The following is a 16267-nucleotide window of genomic DNA, read 5'->3' as shown; positions in this document are numbered from 1 at the left end:
CAAAAACTCTTGGACCTCTCTTTGCTTGCACAACAAGTTCCCTATTCCCCCTTTTGCTCCAGTTCCTGCCCTTTAATGCAATCTCTGCAGACTTCCTGATTCCAGTGATACCATACAATTTGACTAAGGGACACTCGCCTGGCATCCTTACATCCTCAGAGTCTCCCTCAGCTGGGCTGGGTTCCTTCATTTCTCGAAGCTTCTCCATTGGTGAGGGCAACTGGGCTAGGGCTACAGTCAATGACAGAGAAACAATCTCTCTGGGTTGCTACTTAGCTGCCTGAGGTGAAGATCTATTTCACTGGTTTTCAAACGGGTCTGCATTTTAGAGTTGCCTGGGGAGTTTTTAAAAGCTACCATTGCCTGAGCCCCAGGCCAGCGCTTTTAAATCCTAATATGTGGAGCTACGACTGGGAAAGATATTTTTAAATGCCCTCCAGGTGATTCTAATGTGCAGCCAGCGTTGAGAACCAATCATTTACTCTCTCCTAGTCCACACCCTCTGCCCTAAATTTGTTAGGACACAGGGATTGATTTTATTCATCTACTCTCTGGCTTCGGATAAGAAAATAAGCAATAAATTTACCAATGTGAATCCCAGCCAGGAGAGACAGAAAGGTGGGAGAGGAGAAAGAGTTATGCTCTCACAAGCTTCACCACCCCCCCACCTTGGCCAGATCTACTTAACTGAGAGATACTGTTCCTGTAGGCACTTTTTTTTTTTTTTAATCCTGGAAATATCCAAGGCTTATCCATCAACCTCATGCATTCAGTTCTTCATGCAAACTCTTTGAAAATTAAGTTTCCAAAAAAATAGTCACTTCTCTTGGACTAGCTTCTTACCGTTACCCATCTAGAGTGGCAGGTACTTATCAATTCAGAGACAGGGCACGATCTGCTGTTTGTAAGATGACATCAGGCTACTTCCACCCCAGGCACACTTACCCCTTTGCTCACATGCTTCTTGGACCTAATAGGCTCTTCTAGGACATGCCCAGCTAAAGGAAGGAGCGGGTATTGTCCCTAGAGGTGGTTTTTTACTTATTTATTTATTTTAATTTCAATTTTATTTTTTTGGGGGGTGAGGCAACCCTTGGTTGACCTCACAGATTGCAAGGACCTTGTCAGTTTACAATTTCTTATTTTTTTATTTTTTATGCCTACAGCACCTGGTCTTCCTAGGTGGTCTCCCATCCAAGTACTAACCAGGACCATCCCTGCTTAGCTTCCAAGATCAGATGGGATCGGGCTTGTTCAGGGTGGCATGGTTCTTGGTCTGACCTCAGTTGTGAGGTCTCCGGGAGTGTCTCCGATCTAGCTAACCAGGTGGCAGTGAATTCTTGTTTTAAATAATATGAGAGGCACAGTGAGAAATTGATCCCATTTAGATGATGGAAAGAACTGAAGTGGTCGAACTGAAATGGGCTCCGACTCTCAGACAACCACAGATAACATCAGAGAAATGTTACTTACTTTTCATTTTGTCCCCCTTCTAACCCCAAAACTCTTTGCTGAGACATTTGTTCACATAAAATAAAATCTTGTTGTATTTCAGATGGAGAAATTAGATTCCGATTGAGTTTTAAAAGTCCCCCCAAATCACCTTAATGAACCCATTTTGTCTGACCACATGTTTTCAGGTGAACCCACATGAAATCACAGCAAACCTCATCTTGAATTTTTTAATCTGCTCATTCTGTGGAGCATCCACTCCCGAGAAAGCTCAGCATTTCCTTCTCTAGCAGCGCTGGTGCCAGGTCATAGCAATTATGGGCAAATGCCAGTTTCTAAGCCCGTCACTGTACGTGGTCTAAAATAACAGCGAGGCGTGGCGTTGTCCCTGGGCGGTGGGGACCCGCACTTGGGGCCATATGCAGTGATGAAGAAGGAGGTGCCGCCTGACTGGGTCTGACACTGGAAACAGCCCCCAGCTAAAATGCTAGAAGAGCTGCCGCATGCAGTCCCTTCGGGCCATGGGCCAGTGCACCCACTTCTGGCAAGTGCTCTCACTCAGAACTTTTTCAGAAAGGACCAGTTTCAGAATTTAAGAGTGGATCACGTGTTAGTTTGCTAGGGCTATCCTAACAAAGTGCCACAGCTTGGGCGGCTTAAACATGTACTGTCTCAGTTCTGGAGGCCAGAAGTCCAAAACCTAGGTACAGGCCAGGTTGCTTCCTCCTGAGAGTCGTGAGGGAAGGAACTGCTCCAGGCCTCTTCCTTGGCTTGAATATCTTCACATTGTCTTTCCTCTGTAGGTGTCTGTTTCTGTGTCCAAATTTCCTCTTTTTAGAAGGATACCAGCCATATTGGATTAGAACCTATCTTTAAAATAAATAAATAAATAAATCTCATTATAATTACCTCTATAAAGACTCTGTCTCCAATAGGGTCATATTTAGAGGTACTGGAGGTTAAGGCTACAATATATCTTTTTTAGAGGGGAGCACAATTCAACCCATAGCAGACCACAACAAAAATGGTGTTTAATAATAAAAGCTAACATTTATGGAGCATTTATGCTCTGAATTTAGCATAGCTCCAAGTACTTTACACTGATTAATTACTTAATCCCTACAATATTATGAAGTCTGTACCACTATTACCCAAATTTTAGAACTAAGGAAATTGAATCATGGCAAGGTTAAGTAACTTGCCCAAGGTCACATTGCTAGTAGGATCAGAGCTAGAACTCAAAAACAGGTAGTCTGATTCCAGGGCAGATTCTGTCCACTACTCTTCTACACGGCCTTGATATTTGATGTCTGTGGCAACCAGAAGAATGTGCCTCATGGTCACCATGGGGAGCTTAACTGACCACAGGCCCCAGCTGCTGAACTCAAATCCATCCCCATATTCGCATTGAGGCCACACTTCCCACAGGCAGCTTCTGGCCAAGGCTTGAATATAGATGGTGATGTTAATACACTCTGTTTCCAGGAGTGGTGGGACTCCTGCGACAGCTGATGTTTGGCTTGTGGGCTCCCCGAGAGCCTTGCTCAACCTTTCTTACACTGCAGAGCAGTGTAGGATGCTTCCACCCACCCTCCCTGCCCTGCTCTGCCCTGTCCCCTCTTCTGTCTTCAGGGTCAGACCCATATGACAGCCTGATGGCACGTACTCCTGCTTACTCCGGCTCTCTTCATATTTTCTTGCCCAGGCGTTTCACCTAATAAATCCTTGCATGTTTAATCACGTCTTGATGTCTACATCTTGAAGTTTCTAGTCTAACACAGTATTCTATCTAATTCAAAAGTTTCAGAAGATATATAGGTTTAATTCTGTTTCAAATTAATTTAGTTCGTTAGTGTTTTGAAAACCACGACCCTACAAAAACCACTTTATTTTTCAATAGGTATGGTTAGTGATGCTGTAAGATGCATTTTTGTTCACTGTTCAGAAAATTCATGTCGTTTATGCCAGTTTTAAGGCTGTTTCTTTTTGTCCTTGCTCAAACACGCAGGGTTCCCAGAGCCCCCAGCACATAGCAGGCCCTCAGCAACGGATTGGCAGACGAACTGACAGATGGACTGACTGCAGGGATAGAAGACGTTTTCTCCCTTGATGTTCTCTAAAATGAGCTTGGCTGGAAAAGGGAGGCAGGTTCTCTTAGTGGGGAGGAAGGAGGAAAAAGCATACCAGAGTGATGACAAGGTCCTGATTGGAAGAGCTTTAACTGGACACATGTCCCCTGCAGGAAAGCCCCACACTATAGCATTGCGCATGGTTCTGCACTTGGAGAGATGGGAGATGCTCTCATGAGATTTAGAAGGAGCTCTGTTATGTCTTAGAGGCAGGAACACTGGTCCGTACTTTTTAGCCTGGTGATCGTATTATTAAAACAACTAATTATACTCCTCTTTTCCTTACCAGTTGAACTATCTACCTTGGTAGTAAATTCTTCATGCTAGATTGGGCCTTTGGTCCAAGGCTCAGCTCCACTACTAGTTAGCTAGGTAGCTGTCTAGAGGGATTTTAACTTTTCTAGGCCTCAGACTCCACTTTTCTAGTTAAATTGAATTCCAGAATAAGGTGTTGGGATGAAGGATTTCTAACCTCCTTCACTGTGCTAATATTCACTGAAATGCCCATCTAGGCACGAACACTTATCAGCCTCGATTAATTCACAGGGTGTCAGGACTGGATAGAGAATGTCTCCCAGCAGTGTACCATTTCTGTTATTTTCTACCCCATAAAATCACACACACTAACCCCCTTGCTCTGGGGCATTTCTTCCATAGGCTGGTGTACTTAACCAAGAGAAGACAAGAAATATCCATCTCTTTACAAGCTTTGTGACTCTCATCTTATAGGTTGGTTGTGTTAATTCTGGTGATTACCATAAATTCTGGTTTTTGTTTTGTTTTGTTTTAATTCTAGGAGGAAAAGCTTGACTAGAGGTATATTCAGATCTCTATAATCATATGCTCTGTTATCATGGTGTCCTGCTCAATCTTCCCTCTACGTCTAAAAAATAATACTAGCAATGACTTTTTCCGTTCAGGAGACCATCTCAGGAATTTTTTAAGCAGGGCATGAAGCTGATGGAAACTGGCTTCCTGACCAGCATGAACATATGTGGGGCAGCTTTGATGTGACTGATGGGATAGTGTTTGCTGATAGGGCCTGCTAATAATCCAGCGAGATGATGTCATTCTTGGCAGGACCCAGAAAGAGCAACAAGAGGCCAACAGCTCTTGCTGGCTAATAAAGCCCCTTTAAGGTTCCTTGCTTTTCTTGTTGCTGAGCAGATGAGATTGGAAAGTTCTGTGAGCCCAGTGGAGCCCTGCTACCTCCTGGGGATGGGAGTTTTTGTCGAGAAACTTCAGGTCACTAGCTGGTTTACATAAATCCCTTAGAAAGGTTTACACTGCCTTTGAAACTACTTCTTGGAATGGAGATTTATAATAGAGCTAGGAGAGAATTAATTCCTGGGGAGGAAATAGGCCTTTGTGCTAGAACTGCTTCACCCCATGGGGAGAGATTGAAGCTCTTCTAATCTTCTGAGTCTCTGCTGATTTTGGATGGTCAAGGAAGGGGTGGGACAGGCCCCAGGGAGGGGAAAGGGGACTTCATGGTACTTTTGATTCTAGTGTTATGAAACAAACTCTATGCTCTTTAATATAATGCATCTTTTTTTTTCTTTCTTTCTTTTTAATTTGCTGGATGTTGCTTAAGCCAAGGACCCAGGGAATCTTTGTTTCCAAGTGGAGAGACTAATTAGTGGTTTTTACCCCAACACAGTGTGATCCCGGCCGCATGGGCCGGGCAGTCAGCGGACGTCTCCCCAGCTGGTCTGTCACCTCCTCTGTGCCTGCACCTCTGACTCTTTGACCTTTTAGAGCAGATGCTTGTCCTGATATAAGAACTCCCTAGAGCCCTATCTGTGCTTGCTGGGAAAACTCTGAGAAAAATTCACTTCCTTGAGAAAAAGCATTCATTGTAGAAATGTAGGACCTAGTCTGCAAGGAACTTAGTGAAAGCTAGACAGTTGACCATGATAATGCAAATTTGTTGGATTTTCTTCAATAGGCTAGTAGTTTCTACCTTGTTCAAAAAAGTGCATTATTTACCAAATTGCCTAGGAATGCAGGCCATTTATACAATGGCAAAACACATTTTTTAGGGAATCTTTATGAATAAGAGGCTTCTAGATGGCTGGTGACAGTCTTAGTGATTTTTCTGCAGAAATTTTGCAAATAAGTCTGTTTCTTGGCTTATGGAATAGATGTAATAGAGCAAATGTTGGTAAAGCAAATGATATTTTCCAGTTGGCTTTATGATAATCAGAACTTTGTTGCCATGGGAAAAAAAATCCATTGGTACGCTGAGTTGAAAACATTTGGGGAGGAGGCTGATGGTTATTTTCAAAACCATAGAGAGCAACATTCATCTATTGCACAGATACTGATGGGAAAACTACTATATTCCCTACAGTGTTCTAGGAGCAAGATATCTGGCAGTGGGCAAAGCAGACACAAATCCCTTCTTTTGCAGGGCACACATTTTGGGAGGCGGAGATAGGCAATGAAAGGAAATAGATAAAATATAGAGCATGTCAAATGATGATAAATGCTATGGGGAAAACTACAGCAGGAAAAAGGAATAGAGAGAGCTGAGTTGGAGGTGGAAATGGTCAGGGAAAAGCTTTTCTGACATTCAAAGGAGGACCTGAAGGAAGGGAGGAGGCAGTGAGCCATGTGGCTGCTGGGATGAATAATCCAGGAAAAGATAGCAACAGGTGCAAAAGCCTGAGACAAAGTCTGTGGTGGTCAAGAAACAGTATAAAGGTCAATGGGGCTGGAGTGTGTTGAGCAACAGGAGAGTGGTGGGGAAGAGATCAGAGGCAGCCAGATACCAGGTTGTATAGGCCTCATATGGCCAGCCACCATATATTAGCCTTTCCCTTCCTCAAAGTATCCCTCTGCTACTGGCCCTTCTCTTGGCACAAACATCCATAACCTACCACCCTAGAGCCCAGCTCTTCCTTTAGGCCATTGCTAATTTCTCTGGCTACAACCTTTGCCAAAGTCCCTTCCTGATAGCAAGATCATTCATTACTTCCTAGGTTTTCTGGGGCCGCCATGTTGAACTGCATCATTTCCTGTGTATGTCTTCACTTCCTATCAAGATTCTTTCAGTCAGGGCAAAGCCGTAATAGCCCTTTTCTTTATTTCCTACAACAGTTGGCACACTGTTAGGCACTCAGCAAATGCAAGGAAAACACTAGTACACTTTAACAGTAAGGCATATATATATTTACACCGTGCGTTCACCTCCCATAGTTATTTTTCTTTCTGTCACCACATATTTGACCCCGTCTACCTCCCTCAAGCAAGGAAAACACTGTGACGTAGAAACTCTGGCTCTACATTTAGAGCTTCAAGAACGTTATTAGCTCTTCTTTCTTTGTCTGACTGAGCGACAATGCTGTTTAGGGATTGTTTAATCTTGTCTACTAATCAATATTTTTATTTTAAGTACAACCTACAAAAAACATTCAGCCCCAAATTCCAATATTACAGAGTTTCAAAGTTTGTTACATTTATTCTGCTTTATTTAGTTATAACTGGAAAATAATGCAAGATTTTTCAAATAATTCTCAATTTTCTCTGTTTAAAATACAAGATAGATTTTTCTTAGCCCTACAAGTAGCTTTCAAACCATCAGGATATAATATTCTAATGTTCTTGAATACTGACTTAGTTTAGTGGAAGGATGGCAACTTTTCTTTTGGTGATTTTCCTGAAGGCAGGCATTTCACCTTGTCCATCTAGAGGTCCCAGGAAGAGCCCAATAAATGCCACTCTATAAGTTACTATTCTCATCCCAATTTTACAGAAAATAAAATTATTATTCGAAGTTGTCATTTGCTGATGGTCACACATATAATTAGTGGCAGATTTGAGACTAGAACCTATTTTCTTTCTGACAAACTTGGTTTGAGTCAGTGTTCATAGATTTATTATTAGCTATTAGCATTTTGGAATGCATTATAGGAAATAAAACACTGTATCTAAACAACATGGCTCTTTATTTTGCATGCTGTAAATTTTTACATAACTCTGAGGGGACAAATCGGGCAACTTGTTCGGTCCCTGTCTGGTGGATGCAGAAAGAAGTGGAGATGCTGCGCATAGAACAAGAGGTAGGATCCTAGATCAGAGCTGGTACTTGGAGAGCATAGTAATTGCAGTTAAAGAAAGTACCTGGGAAGAGGAGGATGACATGGGCACTTGATATTTTCTGTGGTCGAAAAAGTTGCCATTTCTTTCCTGAGTCTTATAATTTACAAGTATTTGGATGAATTCTGCTAGATGTTGGGATAAAATCTAGATACAAATAAGGCATTTCGGTAGAAGCATAAGTGATTTCTGGTTATTGGGTACTAGGAGAACACCATACTAGCCAGTCAGGAACCAGGAGGAGAGATAAATAGGGAGAAATGTTCCAGAAACTCTTGCTCCTGGAGTAGCCTAGGCCTGGCAAAGAAGCTCTGCAACCTGGTCTTTAACTGAAGATCGGTAGGTGTGTTATCTTGGTATGGCTTCTTCCTTTCCATGGTAAATGGTAAATGGAAAGAGTAGAAGGTTTACTATTGGGGTGGTGAGTTCAGCCTGCCACATCTAACTTCCGCACTTTCAAACCAATGCCTCACCTTTGGCTGTGTCTGAGTAGACACAAGGGAGGCCACAGAGTGTATAGAGCTGAGTTCTAGCCCTAATTCTCATGCTCTTTTTATGGCTTTGGTCAAGCTTTCTACTTCTCTTGTTTTCCATTTTGTAAGAGCTGGTTGCTCAACAAGTGATTGTTCAGATCATTTAGCTAAACATTCTATGATTCTATGATGTTCTCCCCTAAGGTCACCAGTATTTGTTTGCTGAAGATGAAGCTGAATGGAAAGGAGTAAGAAAAGAATAACTTTGGAAAAGTTGGGGTGGGAGGCCAAGGAGGGGGTCTTTACATAAATTTGGCATCTCTCTGTCATATCAGGTGTTTAATCAGTTAATTTCCTTTGCATGTCTCCCTGTAGATCTGAGGAAAGAAATACGGGAAAGGGATCCAAGCCATGGTGAGAAATTAAGTACTCTTCCCTTTTCTGCCATTAATTAAAACCTATATCCAGGTAACATTTGGTTATATTTGCACAGCTGATTCAGGCCTCCAACCTACATATTCTTGCCCAGCCAAAAGTTTCCCAATCTGTCTCCTCCATTTTAAGATGAATGATCTAAGTATTCAGTCAGCTAAATTTATCTTGCCCAAGCTTACAAATAGTGCCCACTATTTTACCCAGAAACCACAATCAAACAAAAGCAATCCAGAATGATCGAAAGGCAAACATACTAATGGAAAAAGTAATGGCACCCTCCTGAAATAGCCTTTTTGAAACCTCTTCGGCTTATAAATAGTGACTAATTTAACTGCATAAAAATAAATTGGCTCTGGGGTAGAAATGCATCTACTCGCAGGAAGATAAATTGCATAATTGATCCAGGCAAACATTATAGCCTAAATATTAGCCCTATTAGAACTGTTGAGCTGAATTTTTCAAAACACAATTTATAAAATTCCTCCCCTCTGCGTCTTTCACTGCATATAACGTGCCTTTTTTGTTTGTTTGTTTCTTAAACTCCAGACAGGAGCCCCCAGAGCGACCTAACTCTCTTTGACATGTGCAGTTTTCTGATTTATGGGAATCATGAAAGATGATTGTACTCAACCTGGATGAAAGTCCTCACAGTGAAAACCTCACAAAGACCACAAACACAGATGCTCGTCGGCTGTAGCTGGGCCTCCTGGCCTTTGACAAGAGCCATTCAGCACACAGGCAGGGGCCTGGGCATCCCTTAGACGCAGGGGGCTTGTTTTGGCTAGACACTTTTATGGATTAGGGAGTTTTTCTGGGTTCTGTGTAAAGGTTCACTGTAAACATTTACTCAGGCAGTGTATGTGAAACATTTACAACTCAGAGTAGAGCAAAGGGAACTGAGCAGAGAGAGAGTCCAGGGGGCAAAGTAGTAGGACACTTTTAGCAGTCCCAGTCATGTGCCAATGTGACAACTTTAACGGCTCGGTTGGAGTTGTCTACACTCTAAGTAGCTCATATATGAGACAGCAGAGCCAGACCCAGTCTGCATTTCCAGTTTGACCATGACTGGAGTCATCGTGAATCAAGGCTGAGACGGACAACTCAGGAATGTGTATAGGCATGGATATGTTTTTTGGATGAAATTTTGGTTCTCATTGATGACTTCCGCCTTATGGAGAGAGATGGGGGAAGAGAATTTCCTCCCCTGCTTTCCTTTCGTGTCTCTCCATTTCCCTGCTGAGCCTGGAGAGTGAAGGGAAAGTCAGAAAGCAGTATGGGTAGTGGTTCGGAGCTCACACTGTGAGTCTAGCAAGATGAGACCTTTATCCCGCATCTACTATGACTTAATGAGCTTTCATGGTCATGGGCAATGAACACTTCTGGTATTCCTGGGCTAGAGCCTCGATCTAAGTTGAACAAGAGAACTTAATTGTTTTCCTTACTAAAAGAACAAAACTTTGGCTTTTCAAGGAGATCCAGGACAGGCCACAAAGTAGAATGAAGAAGAAGGTTCTCAGAAGAAAGAAGCTTTAGGACAGGGAGGTTAAGCTTAAAAATAGGATAGATCACAGGAGATCTCTTCTAAATGTTTAACTCTTCTTTTCCTTGGACATTTTTCTGCATTGTAATTTCCTTCCTCACTCACAGAAATTTAGCACATGTCTGCTGTTCAGAATGCTTTCTGAGTGGTGTCTTGAGGGATGAAGAAAGAATAGCAGTATCCAGACTTGGCAGAAGTGGTACCAAGCAAGACAGCTGCCATAGGATCTAAAATGATTCCTGGGAGCCAGGAGAGAGTAGAGAACTAGGTCATGGAGTGAACTGTCTCAAGACTGAATGGGACATCAACCTTGTTCTAGAAATACTGGAGAAAGGAGGGAAGAGGGTATGGGGTGAATCTGGATTGCCCATAGTAATGTTAGCTGGGGAAAGATCAAGCTGTATTGGTATTTTAAGAGTATGACCTCAGAAGATTAGAAGACTTGGAAGTTATCCAGAATGCAGACACTTGGGTTACATTACTAGTATATGACCTGGTGATTAGGTGTCCTTAGAGCTTTTCCCCTCAGATACTGGCCAAAGGGTTACGGAACTTCCTTGAAGCTCTTTAGTACCTGTTTGGGTGAGAGTGGGGGCTCTTGAGATATTTGTAGCCTTGTCAAGGTCCTCAGGCACAGCCACACTATTGGAAACTATCTCCATGCACCCCCTTGCTGGCTCTCTCCAACTACTCAAGCACAGTCATCTCTTCCTCAATCCATTGTAGTTGCAGAACACATTAAGTGGAACTAACCCTAAGTCAATACGAGCAGCACATGTTGCTTCCTAGAGTATCACCATTCCCACATCCTGGTCCATGGCATTTTGAAACTCCAACCATTTCTACCCCATGTCTTTGTTTCTCACTTTCTGAGACAAAGCACAAAATGGATCAAGATATTGAGGTCAAAATAATAAGATCCTTTGGGGAGAGCTTGCCTCTACCACCCTGCCTGTGTAATTCTGATCTCTTCACTTGGGAAGAGAAGAAAAAAACAGCATCTGAGACCTCTGGATGCTCCTCAGGTTCTATTCACAGTTACCTTTGGGAGGTAAGGATGGTTAGAAACTATCAAGATAATAAACCTTTTGCAGCTTTGTCCTCTGGTCCTCAGCAGCAGAGGTCAGTGATGGTGAGGAGAGGCTAGGTGGTCCCAGGAGCTGCTCACTTCACTCTACATTCCCGTGGCCTCCATCTGCTCACAGAACATTTGGTAATCGCCCAGAAAGGAGGGGTGTGTGCAATCACCAAGAGGGAAAATCACCAAGAGGGACAATCACTCAGCTGGAACAACCAAGTTTGGTCTAATCTGAATAATTATTATACAGGACCCACCTCTAAGGAGCTCTAGACTACTTCTTATAAGCTACAGACTCATCTAAGATGTAGAAAAGCACTGTCAAAGGTCTTCACCTCTTCTTTCTTCTGCCTCCCCTTGATGACAAATTGGTATTCAATCAGAGACTATAAGGAAATAAGGGAGCAAGTCGTAAGGGTAGAACATTCTAGTGAGAGAGCGTGGCAAGTGCAAAGGCCCTGGGGTATAGACTTGTTTATGTTCAAGGACAAGTAATGGAGTGAGTGAGTACAGAGCATACTGAAAGATGGGAGAATAGTAAGAAAGAAGGTCAGAGAGTTAGCTGGGCCTAAAACACATCAAAAATAGTGCCATTCCCTGCAAAAACTAAAGTAGCTTCTCCATAGAGCTTACTTGGCCAGGTTGACACCCAAATCAGCAATTTTAAAATATTACTTGAAAATGCGATTTCCTTTTTTTCTGAATTTTCTGTAGAGATAGTATTACAACAGGACAATTTGCTATAGAGCTATCCCTTTAAAATGGCTCCAGAGAGGAGCCACCCATTTTATTTTTAATGATTTTGGACACATAAAAGGGACATATCTCCTAAGAAAGCTCCAGAACAACTTGTGATGAGAGATCAGCACCAGTAGAGCCCTGTGACATCATGTTCTAGACTCCAACCACCCAGCCGATCTTTCGAAATGTGTTTGCCCAAAATATGACACAAAATGAATTGTCAGCTGGGGTATAACAATTTTTTTGTTGTAGACAATACATTTTATTTGCAAACTTTGTAGTTGTAACCGAAGTTCCAAAAAATGTGAAATTATCTTAACTTCTTTCACACTTAACATCTTATCAGCAGACTCTGGTCTTTGCCTTCAAAATATCCCAGTCACTGTCATCATTAGGTTGACTTTTGCAAAAGCCTTTTTGCCTCCACCCTTGCCCAAACTCCACCTCTTCAGTTGATTCTGTAACAGGAACAAGAATAAATTTGGAAAATATTAGTCAGACCATATCACTCTTCTGTTCAAAACCACCACTAGCTTCCCATCTTACTCAGAACAAAATCCAAAGTCCTTAGTTTGGCCCATAAGGCCCAGCTAACTCTCTGACCTTCTTTCTTACTATTCTCCCATCTTTCAGTATGCTCTGTACTCACTCACTCCATTACTTGTCCTTGAACATAAACAAGTCTATACCCCAGGGCCTTTGCACTTGCCACGCTCTCTCACTAGAATGTTCTACCCTTACGACTTGCTCCCTTATTTCCTTATAGTCTCTGATTGAATACCAATTTGTCATCAAGGCCTTTGCCAACCCCAATTACTCCCTATTCATCCTACTCTGCTTTAGTTTTCTTTATATTATTTTTCATCACTTGATATATTGCGTAAGAATTTGTTCATCTGTTTATTGTCAGCCTTTCTATGTGAGAGACTTTCTTTTGTTCACTACAGTATCCCTAGTGCCTAAAACAATTCCTGGCACAGAGTTAGAGCTTGTTAAATATTTATTGAGTGGATGAATGAATTCCTGAGTCCTAATGTTCTATACTATCAATTGGGCATCAACAATGCCCAGTAAGGCTGTAAGTGATGCAGGAGATGTTAATAAGAAGAAATTATCAAGATGGCTAAGGGGTTTTAGAGAATAAGCAATTATAGAAGAAACCTTGTTTAAAAGTAAGGGAAAGGAAAATAAGCAGAAAGTGATCCTGGTTCATGCTCACCCATTCGCTGAACCAAAGCCAGGCCAGATTTGTTCTCCTTTGTTGAAATCTGGTTCTTGTCACAAACCAACCTAGACATCCATTTTGATACACATATTATACACATATTATATGTCTCTTGGCATTCAGAGTACTCATATCACTTACCAGATTTATTGAAATTATGGAAAGCAGTGTGAAATGCCTTCTGCCATATGGGAAAAGAGGTGAAAATGCTGACATTTGGCCCTTAGCCAATTTCACAAAAGTTTAGAGTTTCAGACTTTTTTTCTCCTCTTGGGTGTGGTGGCTCTCTCTTATCAAATTTTTATTCTCTGAGCAGCTATAAAGATGTGTCTGTGTATCTGGTGGTATTTTAATATTTAAAGAACTATATGCTGATGTGTAGAAAAATGGACATTTTGTCCCAGCTGTTAAAAGAATTAAAAAGCTCTTCTTTGCCCTTCTAATCGTCTTCCACATTTCACTTTACTTTGGTAGTCTAGGAAGAGCCTTGAGGAGGGACTGAACCATTTGATATATGAACCATGGAGCCCCACCATGTACCAAGCCCAGGAGTCCAGTAGTAGCAGCCAGTGCCTTAACCCACCTGTCCTGGGACCTTAGGCAAGTCTCCCTATCTCTCTACGCCTCACCGCCCACTCTGCTACCACTCTTTCTCACTGAACTGTTACAGGAGCCTTGCTACCTGGTCTCCCAGTTTCTTCAGCTGTCAGTGGAGGCCTGATGCCACCTCCTGCATAGGGTTGTGAAGATTAGGTGAGCTAGTCCATTGGTGCTTTTACCATGGTGCTAGCACAGAAGCTCTCTGTAAAGATTTACAGGGGATTATCGTTATCTTTTATGATGATTACAGCTCACACTCCAGTGGGCTTCTTTTATTGGGAGTTGACAGGTCTTTTTCCCCTATGTTCTTTTCTACATTCTATTTTTAATTTAAGTGAGTCACTTTGGCTAGGGAAGTAGTCATTCTGAACTGTATATTATGCACGTTTTTAGCTGGGGCTTGTACCTGATGCCAGCCTGGCAAGAATGTTGTGGAAATACAACTCAATGTTGTGCAATTGCCCTGTGATACACAAACACAGATTTTGTTGTCACTGAACAGAAAACATCTTTATTTCCAAATTATCTTAAAATACTGTCATGAGGTCGTATCGACAGAAATAAACAACCACTCCTCAAACCCAAATCTCACCTTCAGCCCCCAAATTCAGCCTAGATTTTCTGTAGTTGGCATGGTCTCGGCTCTTAGGAGTGTGTGTGTGTGTGCGTGTGCATGCGAGATTAATGCTATTGAAGAAAAGAACTTAGTAAACAAATTTTGTATTTCAAGAGGACCTTTATTTCAGTTGTGCTAACCTGGCATTAGACCATCATCCAAAACTCACCACCAGCATTTTCATGATGCCAGGCAAAGTTTTCCACAGTTTATTCAGAGACGGGCATTTTAAAATACTCTCTCTGATCCCTTAAATATGAAAAAGCTCACAGGACTAGAGCAGCCTGAGACTCCAACTATAATCCTCACCCTTCCAAATGAAAGGAAATAAATATATCTTTATCTGTTCCTTCCTCTGTTTATTGAGTACCCATGGTATGCAAAGCACACGTGCGTTTGCTCCCATTCTGGGAGCACCTACAAGAATATGACTTATGTTCCTGAGGGGTCCTGAGCCTCAGCCCCTTACCGACAGGCTTTCCAGTATTTTTTTCCAATTGCTCGTGTGGTTTCTATTCTTTCCCCTATCTAAACTTAGGTGGTGTCTTAAGTTTGTTTACTCTCTGGCAGATACTTCCAGAGTTCTTTTGTTTGCAGGGTTAACTGTGTTCAGAAGGAAAATGCCCTTGTTAGCAAGGAATGAGAGTCTGTAATTTTTCCAGAAAAGAATTTTGTTAATTTTCAGACGAAGTTATAGGTAATTAGGACCATGTACTCATCTCTAAACTAAACTGACTACAGTTTACAGAAGGTAATTATTTATAAAAAATGATGCTGTTTTGCCTCATTTGTACAGATAGTATTAATAGGTAACAAGGTTATCCATTTACATGTGTTATTAGGTTATCCTAAAACTTAAGGTCCAAAATGTTCAGCCTAACCATTTTGGATAAAATTATTTTAAAGCTGTATTTTACATTCCTTGCCATTTTAAATCCAGTGACTGAACATATTTCAACCTCTTCTTGATGACTCAGAGTCGTCACCGTGAGTGTGGATAATTTTACTGTGCCATGGATAAAAAATGACGTAAGGGCATGTTGAGTTATGAACTGTGCTGGGAAAATTCTGGGGTAAATGTCTCAGGGTCTTAGATTTATTGAGCTCCAACAATTTTTCTAACTCTTTCCTGAATGTCAGACCTTTACTTGTTACTGTTTTGCTGTACTTGTCTCTAGAAACCTTCCTCGACTCTCATCCTTTATTTAAGGATTTTAAGAATCCACCATGTGCCAGGCTTGCTTCCATAGGCAGAAGGTACAGTTCAGTCGAGACAACCCTGGTCAAGGGCCTGCCCACAAGGAGCAGACTTGCTAGTGAGAGAGGCAAAAATAAGCAAGGTCAAAATTAAACGAGTTAATTCTAGTTTGCTTTGGTCTGGGAGAATGAATAATCACTCTTCGGAGAGTCATCCATAAATTAAGGATAGATAGGATCCAAGAACATTGCATGTTCAGAGTCCATCTCTGTTTACTTCTGAGTAATTCCTGAGCAATGAGATTATTGGCATCATGGCTCTCTGAAAATGGAAAGCTTCTGTATTCCCACAGAACACTAAACATAATATAAAAAATTGGCTCAATGTCACTAGAACTAGGTTTCAAATATTCTGTCAAATAGCTGTTTGCCTGCATCTTGAAGTTGAGGACAACACGGCATCTAAGAGTCAAGAGATTCTAAATTCATATTTCTGGGTCTGATTTGCCTTCATCTCCAGATTTGAGTATTAACTGCTAAGTCCCCCTCTCCACATGGATGTTTCAGGGCATCTGAAATTTAATTTTTGATTCCACCCCTCACCATTGCCTCTACCCGTACTCTTTTCCTTTAGTCTTCCCCATCATGGCAAATAGTACTATAATCTTCCAAAAATCAAG

At 41.7% G+C, this 16267-nt stretch overlaps 1 long non-coding RNA gene and 1 pseudogene across 1 annotated transcript in view; one reads left to right on the top strand and one right to left on the bottom strand.

The window, feature by feature from the left end:
- Nucleotides 1-16267, top strand: part of LOC112480633 — a 190509-nt gene that overhangs the window by 166111 nt on the left and 8131 nt on the right. The gene's annotated exons all lie outside the window — the stretch shown is intronic.
- Nucleotides 1158-1276, bottom strand: LOC112480726 (annotated as a pseudogene).

Source organism: Pteropus alecto, unplaced genomic scaffold (assembly GCF_000325575.1).
Source record: "Pteropus alecto unplaced genomic scaffold, ASM32557v1 scaffold20, whole genome shotgun sequence".
Lineage (NCBI taxonomy): Eukaryota > Metazoa > Chordata > Mammalia > Chiroptera > Pteropodidae > Pteropus > Pteropus alecto.
The sequence above is the reverse complement of the archived record's forward strand: the minus strand, read 5'-3'. Positions and strand labels throughout refer to the sequence as shown.